Source organism: Teleopsis dalmanni, chromosome 1 (genome assembly GCF_002237135.1).
Source record: "Teleopsis dalmanni isolate 2A chromosome 1, ASM223713v2, whole genome shotgun sequence".
NCBI lineage: Eukaryota > Metazoa > Arthropoda > Insecta > Diptera > Diopsidae > Teleopsis > Teleopsis dalmanni.
This window is the reverse complement of record NC_051846.1, coordinates 54,602,087-54,617,376: the sequence shown is the minus strand read 5'-3', so window position 1 is coordinate 54,617,376 and position 15,290 is coordinate 54,602,087. Positions and strand designations below refer to the sequence as shown.

At 26.9% G+C, this 15,290-nt stretch overlaps 1 protein-coding gene across 1 annotated transcript in view; it reads right to left on the bottom strand.

The window, feature by feature from the left end:
* The window catches only part of LOC119681503 (prickle planar cell polarity protein 3-like), a 137,809-nt gene that overhangs the window by 98,326 nt on the left and 24,193 nt on the right, over window positions 1-15,290 (bottom strand). The gene's annotated exons all lie outside the window — the stretch shown is intronic.

The following is a 15,290-nucleotide window of genomic DNA, read 5'->3' as shown; positions in this document are numbered from 1 at the left end:
CAGTTCAATTGTGTTGACTTAACAATAGTTAAGACGCTCTAATTCACCACAAAAGATCACATTACTGGGTAAGCTGCTTTTGAACAGGTATTAGAAGAGCTCCATGCGTTGAGATGAATGAATGACAATATTAACCATCAACTTAACACACAATTCCATGTTTATTGTGATTTATTATTATCATTATTATTATTATTAAATTTTAAAAGAAACGACAAGACAATTTTGTTAACAAAATTTTGTTTCTGCTCTTTTTCATGTTTTTAATTTATTTGATTAACAATTTTTTTTTTTGTATCTTAAGTTTTTCATTTATTTTTATAGGAAATTTTTGCAAAAAAAAAAAACAGCGAACATCAATTTTGTATTATATATTAATTTATTGTTTAAAGTATTTTGTTTTATTTAATTATCACTATTTATATTTTTTTTTTTTTTTAGTATAATTTTTTTAATAATTATAAATTACGTTTTAATAAATAAAGTATTTATTTGTATATTTTATTAACAACTTCCGATATCGTCAAATACTATTTTTGGCTCTAATTCATTCACTAACACTTTGTTTCAAAAAAGGTGTTGAAAATCTTTACAATTGTCTCTTCACCATTTTTGTAATAAATTATTCAGCAAATTTTATTTATTTTAAAAACAAAAATTAACAATAATTGAGTTTTAAACAAACGTTTTACATTGAACTCTTTTAAAAAATAAGTATGAGAAGTATTACTGATGCTTTGGTTCCGTATGCATTACTTTTCGATCACGATAAAAAAGTGAATGATAGTATATTATAAAGCAAAAAAAATTTAAATGGGCGTTATTCCTTTTAATTATAAACAATAAATATATTAATTACAAAAAACCATTTCAAAAAAATATAAAAAAATTTGTACAATAAGTTCAACACTGTAGATGCACACAATTGAGAACCACTTTGTATTGCAGATAGTTAAAATTTCCGAAATATTATAAATCTAATAAATGTTTTATAATAAATGTTTATTAGAAAAAGTACAAAATTTATACAAAAATATTATTTTTATTAAAAAATTTTTTTTATACATTTGCAATAAATCTTTAATTCGCATATGGTTTGTTGTTTGAAATTAATTTTTAAAAGAAACTATGTCACTACGAATCTCCGAAAGATTGGTCATCTACTACTTTTGTACCATTTCATTGCATTATTAATGTTTTAATAGACGCAAAAGAAGAAAAAACAAATACATATTGTACATATACTGTCGATCAACAACTTATGTTAAAGAATGAGAGAAAGAAAGAAAACTTTCTAAGATTAAAACCAGAAGCATTAAAAAAAGCATTCAATATATTACACATTCCGGTTTTAATTTTTAGGGGTTCTAATATCTAAGAGTTCTAATTTGTGATACTCTACTTCATTTATTTTTAGAAGTCTATACAGGTTATACCATGGGATGTGAATTTTAGTTTCTAAGTAACACTATTAGTAGATGTCAGATGCTGGCCGACAGAAGTGGGTTTTAATACCACATAAAATGTTTAAAGCATGGTTGCCATCAGTAAACAATTTTAAATTGAGATATATTTATGCTGGACCGGGAAACCATTGAGTAATTTTAATAAAAACCTCAAACTTTTTATACATACATACATTTCGGATGTCAGATAAACAGTTAAGGAAGTTGAACCTTATAGTACAGCTTTTTATATAGTATATCCTTATTAATATAGTGCTCAGCGACGAAAATGTGAGCAAAAATATAAGCCATATCACGATATTCGGGTAATGACCTTTTTGCTTTTTTAAAATGATCTATTAATGCCAACATTTGAAAATTTGAGTACAGTTCAACAACAAAAAACCTAATATCTGGAAGCAGATTCTCCAACACTACCATAGTAGATAGATGCCATATTGTTAGTGTTAGGAAATCACAAAACAGATGAGCAATATTATGTTTTTCCTTCCCTGACTCATAATTTCGAAAGTAATCCTGGTAAGAAGTGCCTACAGAAGCATATATAACTTTATTTATAACACCAAGACATTCTGGTATTTATGATTTTGCTTTCGGTTAGGAAGAGGATATTAGGCCAAAGTTTTTGTCCGAACCGCACATAAACTCGTTTACAAAACATATTCTGGTCTATATTAATATTATATATTAATCGAAGTCTAAATTTTTATACATGATATAATAAAATACAATATTGAAGGATATATATTACCTAATGTCGTGTTTAAAACATCTTAGTGCCATGTTATGCATACAACCATATGATTAATAGTCACAGCAATTTTATGTTCTTTATGAAGGCATGTTTTACAGAGACTCATATCACAATTTTGAATTTTCCACCTTTATTACTATATTGATACGTGTTTTTTTCACACAATATTCACAAATACATAATATTTCCAATATTTGAAAAATATGATTCAAAATATAAAATGTTAAACTGTATGGAGACTAGAACATGTTTTGTAGACGTGCTTATGTCCGGTGTGGACAAAAACTATCCTTATATCCCCTTCCTTACCGAGAACACAGTCTGAGAAATCATGATGACCAGAATGTCTTTATATACTCATTAATATTTATCTCTTTTATTTTAAATAGACAAAAACTTTTTTCTCAACATTATCCAACCACACTAAGAGTCAAAAATAATACGGCTAGATGACTATGGGATAGAAGACATTTTGGCTGTAGACAGACCTAATCTGGCTGAAAACGTAATGTTAAATAATATATTCTATTAGGTAATCTGTCAGCAAATTCAATTCTATTCCACTAAGTATATGTGTGTCTGCATAGTCCAAAGAAGAAACGTGGTGTTAAGATATCCGTGTATTGGAAAAAATTGTTTATAATATTAAAAGTTTCCTATTGTCAAATTGCTAACGATTTCGGTACAAGTTATTTTAAAAGAAACCTTATTCTATTACTGTTTTTGAAAGTAATAGAATATTACAATGATCTTAAGTTTTTCTACAATATTTTTATATACATAATTATGTATATAGAATTACATATTATAATTGCATTGAATGCCTTAAACATTATTATTTGTTTATGTATTTGATTTGCTCAATGGATCGTATATCAGACTTTAAATTAAATTTCTACGAATTTATTACTAAATAAAATACCCCAAAAAACGTAATAACTTCTGTCTATACCAGTTGGATTAAGAAATTTTTTTCATTTTTGTGGTTTTGGAAATTAATATTTCTTACATTTTTTGCTTTTGATTTGACGCCACTGCATTTGCTGATAACTTTTGTAGCAAAAAAAATGGTGACCGCAAAATGTGACTGAATAAAAATTTAAACACACAAATATTTCTTTTTAAATACAATATAATGCAGTATTATTAGTTTTTAGTCGAATATGTAACATAAAACACTTTATATGAGTATATTGTGTACATAAAATAAATGTAGTATACTTTTAAGCTCACTGTATAATGTAATAAAATTACAACCAAAGATATGTGCATATTTATTTTTCAATTTATATCAATGCATGTATTTTTGTATGTATATCATATATATAATTATAATAATAATATTAATAATATTAGTGATATTAATAATAGTAATATTAATAATAATAGTAATATTAATAATAATAGTAATATTAATAGTAATAGTAATAATAATAATAACTGTTATAAGATATTCTTCTATATATGTACATATTATAAGTAATAAATTTTAATTTATAATATTAATATACATATACATATATACAACATGTTTATTGTATATATTAATATATGGTGTAATATATGTTATATGTCGTACGTATATGTTTTATACGTATGAAATTTTTAGATTGAAACTATGTTAGAGTTTCCTCTCATTACTATTAACTTCATATTAATAATATCACAGTTTAATGACGATACATATGAACATCAAAGGGTAGTTCCATTGAATTTAGTTTGTAATAATCTCGCTTTCATAGTTCACACCCGATCTTAGTTTCTCAATTTGTTGGGTTTTTCTACTCCTATGACAACTGAGATCAAATCAAAGCGTTTATTCATTCTCTTCTCTTCTATTCATTTAACCGAATGATTATCATATAATATTGATTCTAGATTTATGCATTTAAATATATTTTACTTCATTTATTCTCACTAAATAAGATCCAAAAACTTAATTGATACAAAATATAAACGGATATAAATATTACATTTCACTTATTGTTTTTATTATAATCCAGAGAATTTTTTTAGCGTCGTCTACAATTTTTTGAAATTTTTTAACTGTTACTTTACTTATTAATACTCATATTCACATACAGACAGTAACAGTATTGTTTAGCATGTGTATCTGAAGGCTTAAAACCATGGTGCTCTACAAACACATGTATCAAGAAAATGCACAAATAAATTGTAAGCCCCATTGTATATTTTAATGAATTTTCGCCGGTTCCAAATGAAGTTATCTGTTTTGGACATAACTTTTTTCATAGTAAGGAGCGTGGCCTACCAATATCTCTGCTGATCTTTGAATTTCAGTACCCAGTGGTGAATATGCAACACCACGACGAATGAATGGTAAACAAGTATCGTTTATTCTTCCCAATCATCACTTGGCCAGAACAGCTGAAGCTGCGGGCACCACTCACATACAAACATAGCATTTATTTGGTTGAATAGTAATAGTAAGTCTTATTTGTTAGTCAAACAATAGTAAAGCAATAATAACTTCTTCGTTGAGTGGCGCTAATATATTTTTAGTAAAAAACAAATTATTTCTTTAATGTAAATAATGTTAATTGTTATTTGTGGGCTATATTTTTCTGTGCTAATCAACGTCTCATCTTCAAATAACGTCTAGGTAAAAATTGTTACAGCGCCATCTAAAATATAAATTACTTCTTTATTCCAATGCATATACTGCACATATATATGTAGATATACTCAAATCAAGAACTCAGTTACAATATTCTAGCTTATTCATCTCAACTAAATCAGCGGAGATTTTTCTTTCGCTGTTACAATATACCAACTAATATCCCACCGATTAAACCGATGTTTAATAACCTCCAGGGTGCGCTGAGAAATAACCCTTTTCAGTATGTTCTCTTTCTTTTTGAATATTTTTACTTTTATTCTACTTTACGACTGTTATTCTTAGATCTCATTTATAAAATCTATTGTTACCTCTTAGCTACATGTAAAACTCCCCTAACACTTTTTCTTTCCCTTTTTTCCCTTTGACCTTTCTTAATTCGCATCTTTTCTTTTTTTCTTTTTTTGGGATTCAATTTTCGAATATTAGATCTTTTTAGAAAAGAGCTAATATAATATATATATATTTATAATTCATTTTTAAGAAATGGTTTTAATATGTGGTTTTAATAATTGGTTTTAATAAGTGCAAGTCTCATACAGAAGTTTTGTTTTTTTTCCTCATTTTCTCCATCAACATTTTTAAAAAAATGTACACTAAATGTATCTACAACTCCTATATATTTTTTTTTAATTTCTATTAATAAAAATGTGCTATGCAAACTCATAAATTGATATTTTAAAAATTTTTTATTTCCTTTGCAGAAATAATAATTTCCTTTTTATATTTGTGAAAACTCTTTCAAAACCATAACATTTTATAAATAAATATTTTATAGACATCTTTTTTTTTATTTTTTTTTTTATAATTAAAAAAAAAAATATTTCAATGAAAATATTTAAGGTAGCTATCGTTGTTGTTACTTATTACACGTTTTATATATAAAAAAATGTGTTTTCATAAATTTAAAACACGTTCACATTATTAAGAAAAGCAAATATGTTAAGGCAAACCCTATGGAGACTGAACACAAGTCCAATGCAATAAGTCAGTCAATCTTTGAACTTCCTCTTTTCCTTTCACCATTCAATATTTTTTAATAATTTGACGTTCTAAAACCAATCGTGGACTCAGCGTGAGCCACACATGATTTTTTTATGATTTTCACAGTACAAGTATGTTTTCCTCACCTATTGCAGCGACATGTCTCATGTCTCATATCTCATATCTGAAGTCAGCAGTACTTTGATGTGCACTCATGACTTTCAAAACTGAAATATTTTTGTATTGTGTGTACTTTGGAATGTATTTTTTGGTTTTTTAGTTTTATATTTATTTTAAAAAATTATGACGACAAAAGCCAAAAATAAAATACAAAATTTAATAACGAACAATTGTCAGAAAATTAAATCAAATCGGAAAAGGAAATGATTTTGTGTATCAAAGTGTATCAAATTAATTAAGACGTCTCTCCCATCTTCAACGCATTTGACAAAGAGAATTAATTTTTTTATGCTTTACTTCAATTAAAACCTTTTAACCTTTCGCGGAATGCACTGTCACAAGTTTTTGATATATTATTTTAAGAAAATAAAATTAATTGAAAATAATTAAATTAATTAATTAAAGTTGAATTTGCTGACTTCATTGAAATAGAAATTGTTTTACTTTGAATAGAGTTAAGTGAAAATAGACTCAGAACTTAGATTTTAAATAAATTTTATTTAAAAGCGTAATTTTCTTTGATTTTACTCTGCTGGAGTAAAATTGTGTGCCATAAGGATATTTATATGATTTATGGCGTTGCTGTCCCAAAGGCACATAATTGTCAATGCTGATTTAGTAAGTTTTGAATATTTGTTAAAACTGACACGATGATAAATATTCACTGTTCACTGTTGTCAAAAAGCAATGTAAAAAGGGTATCAAAATAAAATAATAATTAAACTAGAAAAACGCACAATCAAATCAAATCATTTGAAGTAAATTAAACACATTTTAAATTACAGTACATTCTCGATAACGTGAACACCATAACGTTAAGTTATAGCGTAAATAAAAAATTAACAAGTTCAGATTAAGCAGAGATCAGTGGAAATGAGTCAAGGTAATGCTAAAAATTTTAACCAACGAAAATATATATAATATGGATTTGTCAAAGCATTTTTTCCAATCTTCTTCAGACAGCTCAAAAACATGGGTTTTAAATGCAACAACAGCTTCTTCCACCGACAAAAATCAAAATCGCAATATATTCTTGACATTCAGGAACCGAAATCAGAAGGACGATGACCCATTAATTTGATTTTTTGAATTTTCAAATAGTCGGTTGTCGCATTGTCTTGATGCAGATGGAGAATGATCCGACGGCGGAATTTTTGTTTTCCGTATTTCACTTAAGTTAAACGGAATTGACCGTTTTACGTTCCTTTAATAGTCTAGTGGCCACTTGCCCAGTTTTCCCGAAAAAACAAGACACCATTTGTTACGAAGTGCTTCGAGCACAAATAATTTTTGTTGGATTTGGTTCATCTTGAAATATCCATACAGTCGACTGCTGTTTATGTATCGGCTCATACGCATACCTATATCCATGATTCGTCACCTGTTACAATCTTATATACGTCTTTTGAAGCACCGCCATTGTACTGCTTGAGCATTTGTGTATTGTATGCACCAATTTTTATATACAAAAATATGTATATAAATATAATACATAATTCGAGAAGCTTTTATCCACTTCAGACTCAGGCTTTAATACTTTAAACGAAACCACAAAACCTTATAATTCTTGCTACTAATAATTGTTCTCTTCTTTAAATACGAGTAATCGACATATAATATAGATTTCCCATTTCAAAATACTAAAAGACGATGTGTTTCCGGAATATTGTGATGTAGTCATGTTTCGTCTACAATTTGATATATGGTAAGTAATGAATTTTGCTGAAATCTAACTGATGGACAAATGTTCATACTGTCATTAAAAACAATTTTGTAAAATTTAATAACCGCGTTTAAATTGAGCATATCCATTGTCCTGCGAACTATGATTTTAAACAGCTATTGCAATGAGAAAAATAGCTTTCATATTTTAAGTAACAGTCCACGCTTTAGAACAACGATGGATCACAATGACTCAATCGGCACACTGGCACATTATACAATATATTTCAAAATCGCAAATAAAAGCAAATCAACATATTATTTTTAAGAAGTGCCATTAATAGAAATACTATTAGACTACGCACAATTCGTTGATCTAATATAAGTAAACATATCAAAAATTGTTAAAATTATGTGCAGGCAAGCACAGCTAAAATATAAAACATGCGAAGCAATACTCATCCAAAAGCACTAAAAAATTACACTGACAACTTTTGTTTAAGTTTGTGACCCAAAGTAAAAATAATGAGAACTACAGTAGTAAATATGAATTTAGTTTTGATGATGCAAAATTTGAATGAGCAGATTTGATTTTAATACCACTTATAGATGTCAAGAATATATATCAACGACTCCAGAACACATTTTTATATATATCAGATAATAGCAGAAAACATATTTTATTTGCATTTATCCTGCTGTGACTACGCAGGTTTGAACAACTTTGATCAAAGCAAGCCTACGGCAGTTGTTCTTTACTATTTGATGTTTGATAGTCTAAAACTCGGGAGAATTAATAAAAGATTGTAAAAAAAATCTAAAGTCGTGCTAACCACATATTGCAATTATTTATTGTATTATAATTATTTATAATAATAAACTTTTGTGCTTAAATGGTGTGTTTCTCCATCAAAAAGCACTGTTAAATCTACATTTAAAACTATATTATTTATTGTTTTAATTATAACAAAAGTTGTTTACAAAAACTTGTTAACTAGCGATTGGGCATCTTACACTTTAAACGACAGAATAATAGATAGAGGCCGTCACCTATATGTCAGATCAAAATATTTTCATCTAACCTATTATATATTATATGATGCTATATATTTCTACAAAACGACACTAATTGCAGTGTAATTTATTCGTGAGATTAGTTTTTTAATACAATTTATATATGTTTAAATATGTATTTAATGTACAGTATTGAAGTTACAGGAAGTTATATAAGCGCCGAAAATACTTTTACAAGAAGTGAAAGTAAAAAAAGTTTTATAAAATTATAAGTTCAAAATAAATAAAATTTTGATTTAAAAGCAAACAGCATCTAATTAAAAACTTTTTTGAATATTAATTGAATATAAATTCGTTTTTGTAGAGCAAAAGTTGACATACACACAAAAGTATCTACAAGTTGTATATATATTCATATATGGCACACAATTGCATAGATATTTGTGCACATATGTTGCAAGCTCGGGTTAAATTGAGTGGAAATCTCAAGTTGAGTGGCACATAAAATTCAAATAAAATAATTTTTTTCTTTTTAATGTAAAATTGAAAGTATTTTGGCACTGAAATAAAGTGGCTGAGCTGGGTTTAAAACCTACATAAAATTTAATGAAATTTTGTTTACGTTTCAATTTGCTGAAGTTACTTTCTAATGTATCGTCGCATAAAGCATCACGACGACAGTTTTTTTTTTGTTTTTTAAGAGTTTTGTATAAAAATAAAAATAAAAATATATTTAATATTCTAATAAAAATTGCATTTTGCATATTTAAAAATGATTTAGGCTGAAACTGTAATATCTTTGAGCAACAAGTAAAAAAATATCATCTTAATTTAAAAACAAAATACAAGTAACATAAATATATTTTTAACGACCCTAACGTTGTTCTTCCCTATACTACTTTTACAATATAATTTAATATGTATTTGTTACATACATTTTATATCAACAAGCTTTTTAATAGAACATTAAATTAAACAACAACGACAACAACAACAATGTTATGGAGGAGAAAAACCAGTACACTTCCATATATGAGCTTTTTTTATATTTAATTTACGAGAGTTTAAGTTGCACCCTTGAGATTTTTCAAAGAAAACAAATTTAGAAGTTTACATTTCAGAAACATTCTTAAATAAAATCTATTGTTTCCCTTCAAACAATTATATATGCTTTCCTGTCTTCTTAATGTTTAATTAACGTACACAATACCTTCTGAGATTGTAAACACACAGATACATACACTGACACAGCAGTATATACATACTCGTATATAAAAGGCTCTTGCTGACGAATTCCAAGAAAATATCTATAATTACATATTTTTAAAGATTTTTGTAAACATTTTAAATTGCAGCATAAAAGTTTATCATTAGGAATGGTGTTGTATGTGCTTTGTAAAATTGTTAAGATAGGCATCATAAAATTATATAAACAATTAAAACTTCCTACTTGCGCAGGCACGAAATTCTTAAAAAGCGCTTACTTAGAATCGAATAGCAGATACAGATACTTTTTGTTATTGTTTTCTCATTTCCCTAAGTTTAAGTTTTACTCTGCACTGCTAAAAAGAAAATTCGCATAAACAAAAATACATTAAAGCCAACATAATACAGATAATGTTAATATTATTGCAGTAAAGCCAAAACATAAGACTTAAATGCAGAATGTGAAACCCCAAACTGCAATTCCTGACCTTTATTCAATGTGATTAAAGATTTCTCAGAATGGAGAACAAGTTCAACAGCAAAAGCTGTGCATGCAAATTTCGTTAAAAAGTCGTATGCGTCATGTAAGTAAGTTTTACTGACGATTTAAAAACTTATATTTTTTTTGTGGAAGTGTATTAGTGCTACAAAGTATTAAGTAAACATCAAAGATACCAGCTTTGTGTGTTGCATTCTTCTTACAAAAATTCTGATACATGGACTTTCGAAGAAATACAACTGATGCACTTTTATGCTCCATCAGAGGTAAAGAATTTCTGGTAATCTTCTTTGAAAAGTGCGATGCATATTAGGAACTACAAAATCAGATAAATGGATAAAAAATTATGCTTTTATAATGATTAATTTCGAAAAAGGAATGCTTAAACTCATATAGGGTAACAAGTTAGATTACGCATTCATTTCAATTCTTACAAAAATTTTTCATCTTGTATGGTATAAAGGTTGAGAGTAAGTAGCACAAGAAGCAAACTTAAGAAAAACAAGTAAAGATGTCAGCTTTGGCTTTGTCGAAATTTACACACTCTTTATTATTTGTACAATTATGTATATATAGTATAACACATAAGTCCATAGGATGATACACTAGCAGCGCCACAAATGAAAAATATATGTACATTTTAAAAAGTTTTAACTTTTATATGATACCCGTTAAAACTTCATTATATTTGAACGATTACTCATTTGATTTAAAATTTTATTATTTAAAATAATATATAATAACACATATTAATTATAATATATACTTACTAATATTAAATATGATACAATATATAATAATCACTTTTTGAACTGAGTCTTTCAGTAACTAGTCTTCGGAGTATGGATCTTAAGTTATTACACAATATAATATTTTAACTTCATTCAAACGGAGTGGACACGAGTCCTTTGTCCAGAATGCTAGGTCGGGATCTCATGACAAGTAACCACAGCTGCAATATGACATTATACATAATTTTTATTACGAAAATGCTCTGCACATAACGAGAGTACTCTTTAAATGTAGGGGCAGTCTTTTTAAATTGAATGGTAGAGTAATGATTTCTTGGAAGCTCTGCAAAATATATTTCCACGGCTGTAATGGCTTCTTCGTTCGACGAGAAATACTTTCCAAGAAAGAGTTGCTTTAAATTTCTGAAAACGTAAAAGTCTAAGGGAGCCAGATATGGACTATATGGTGCGGGTTCAAGCAATTTTTACTTTAATTCGTTAAATTTCACCATCATTAAACAACTTGTGTGAACCCGTTTTTATGACAAATGACTTTTTTCTTACGTAAGATAGATATTCTTTTAATTATTTTTTTATCTAACTGATCCAAAAGGTTTATTCGGTTTAAGGTTGAATTATATTTATTGATGTGTTCAATGATTAATTATTTTTTCTATATGTGTATTTTAAGTATAATTTAATGTATTTGACTATATTAAGAAAAAGTCATCATATTTCTGTAAGTTCATTTGAAATACTAAATAAAAATCTAATCATAATAACTTAATTATAAAATTTTTCTAGAAATAGATGCAGACACAACAAACAATTAGCTTTTCGAAAATCTAAGGTATGGATTATCAACAAAATGATCTAAATCAGGACTGTCCAATCCAGATGAGATCGCGGGCCAATACAAATCACTGCACAGATTGGAGGGCCATAGAAACAAATATATACGTTTATAATTGTTTTGAAGAAAAATAAAAATACGGTTAATAATGTTAAATTTACTTCTATTAATTTATCAATTTAAATTCGTTTATTCGGTGCACCATAAAAATAAAATAATATAATTTTATTAGAGTACAGTAAAAGAAAATTTGCGTAATTGTAGTAGATTAGAAACACATCGCGGGCCGCATGTGCCTCGTGGGCCCTGCTTTGGACAGCCCTGATTTAAGCTATTTTTAAATGTATATTTTGTTTAACCTCTAATCAAACTTAACACGACCTCTACGGCAATAATTACCAATTGTGACTGCTATACAAAAAATTAAATACTAACTGAAAGATTTTTAGTTGCCTAGTTTATATTATTGAGTCTTTACTGTATTTGTATTTCTTTAGTTTTTTGCACTTTAATTTAAACAGCTCGAAGACACATTTTCACAGGTAATAGGAAAAATAATAAATATTGTTTACACACTTCGGTATTTTATTAGATTAATCAAATTCAATATTAACACTTAAAAGATTAAACAGAGAAATAAACAATTAATAATAATGAAATTGTTTAATTGTTTAATTTATAAACATTAAAATCAAATGAAATAAAAATCAAATGTAGGCAGTTACTGACATTTATAATAAACAACATTGGAACAATTTTTTATTTATTAAAAAAAGAACCTAGAAATGAAATTGTGTTTTCGCACTTTATGGTACAACCGAGAAGAGTATACACCTAGTATAGAATAAATAATTGGTTATAAAAATCAATAAAAAACGAATAAAAAATGAATAAAACTTATCATACTAGAAACTAGAAAATGTTTATATTACTACAATATAGTGATGTTTACTAATATAAAAAAGCGTTTAGTATATTCCATGGTTCATAAATCAAAATTTTACTACTAATACTTTTTGCAAATAACTACATTTTATTGTAGTGAAGTTGTACTTAAAGGCAAATAGTGCTAGTGACGTATGAATGTTCTATATTATGAATAAATAAAAAAAAAACTAATTGAATTTGCATTCACAAATAAAAATTTAAATGTGCTAGACTTGCTACTGAGGTCATGCATAAGTACTTTTAGCTACTGAAATACTCGCAGATATACTCGTATATTAATTTGTATATCGTATATGCCTAGAAGAGTTTGATTTATTAACTATTGAGTCATAAGTTTTGAACTTACGCACCTTTTTCTATTTCTATTAGATTTTCTATTTTGTATTTTTATGGCTAGTCTTATAAACAGAATTTAAAAAAATAAAATTTGAGTCTAATTACATTTATACAGATAATATGTACTTTATAATATACATATATAGCTTATATGATTTGTATATTAACATACAAGTTTTATTTTTATAAATTTATTAACACCAGAAAGTAATTTTTTCCTAATCCTCAGCAGTCTATGATAGATGATTTTATAATAAAAAATTTTTCATTTATACTATAAAAATATTTTATAAATACAGTCAATCTTCCATAAACGAAGTACCGTTTTGCAAAGAAAAGGTTCGATTCATGGAGACTTTGAGTTAGAAGATTTTTTTTTTGTTTTTAATGATACTAGAACTAGATTTTAAGACATTTATTTATTTTATTTGAAATCAAATACAGCACAGAAATTATAGTCAAGTGAAATTTACAGAAATTAGGGTTTGGGATTTTAATTTTTTTTCTTATTTTCAATAAAAAGATGTTCCAATTTATTTAAAGCCTTATAGTGATCATTAGTTGTAGTATTATTCGCTTGCAAATAAAAATTCAGAATTATGAATACGTCTTCTGCTTCATTCTTGGAAAGCTGGTGAACAATTTTATCCAGCGAACCCTTATCAACACTTTCCACTGTATTTTACTTACGTAAAATGTTAAATTTTGAACATTTGGTTTTTATATATTTTATATCCCGCTTTATCTTTCAACTCTCCTTGACAGTCATCATCAGGATCAAGATGTCATGTTGTTGGTTCCGTTGTCTATACTGCACTCAATATTATTCCGTGTAATATAGACAACGGAATCAAAACCATGACATCCTGACCCTGATGATGACTCTCAGTGAGAGATGAAATATAGAATATATTAAAAAATATTAAACATTTAGTTTTAATTTTAAAAAAAGTTGACTTATGTAAAATGTTTACTCAACTATTTATTCTACCTTACTAAAATATTCAATGCAAGTCTTGAATTCAATTATTTTTCAGTTCAAAAATGCCCTAAAATTATTATGTTGGAGGAACAAACACCTAAATTTTTTATATCAACCCATCAGCTTCTTAGTAATATTATTAATGATATTTGAAAGAATAATCTTACAAAAGATTTTGACATTTTTGGAGATATATTATACAAAGCAGAAATTTAATTTGAATTTCGGTATAACATATATGAATAATACGTATAGTAAAAACAAATCCATTATTTTTGCATGAAATTGAAGGCTTATTTACTACAATTATAATGACCCGATTTGGGTCAAATGTACACCGTTTTATTTGATAATATGTTGCCATTTCGAAGGTAACTTCATTATGGCTCTTTATAAAAGTCCCTAGTAACAAAAAATTGAGACAGTCGGTTTTCATAAGCCACTCTTGAAGCGAATTTTTTATCAGAAAAATCGTTTGCCAATGATAGGAACAGATGGTAATTTCTTGGTGCCAGGTCTGGATTATAAGATGGATGCATAAGAGTTTCCCAACTAAGCTCCTGGGGCTTTTGGCGAGTCATTATCAATATATGTAGATGGACAATCGTTGTCCTGATAGAACATAATTCCTCTCCTAATGCCTGATGCTGACTGTTTATGGGCGATTACTTTCTTCAGAGGATCCAATTGTTGACAGTTCTAAAATCTAAGTTAATATGAAGATTGTTAGTACATAACGAAGACTAACTTAAGAATTATAAGCAGAATATATTGAACTATCACCTAAATAAATTGGAAATCATCTCTGTATTTATTTCTATATTACCTTTATAATGATAGCAGTGGGAATAGAAGAAATACTTGTTTTATTAATATCAAAGGTAAAGCTATTATAGTGTTTTTGATACATTTTTATATACCATAAACAAAAATAATTTGCTGACATCGTATAAAAATTTTATATCATAAAATTATATAAATTTAGCATAATTAATCAAAAATCTAAACTAAGTGTAAAAAATAATTTAATTATTTAC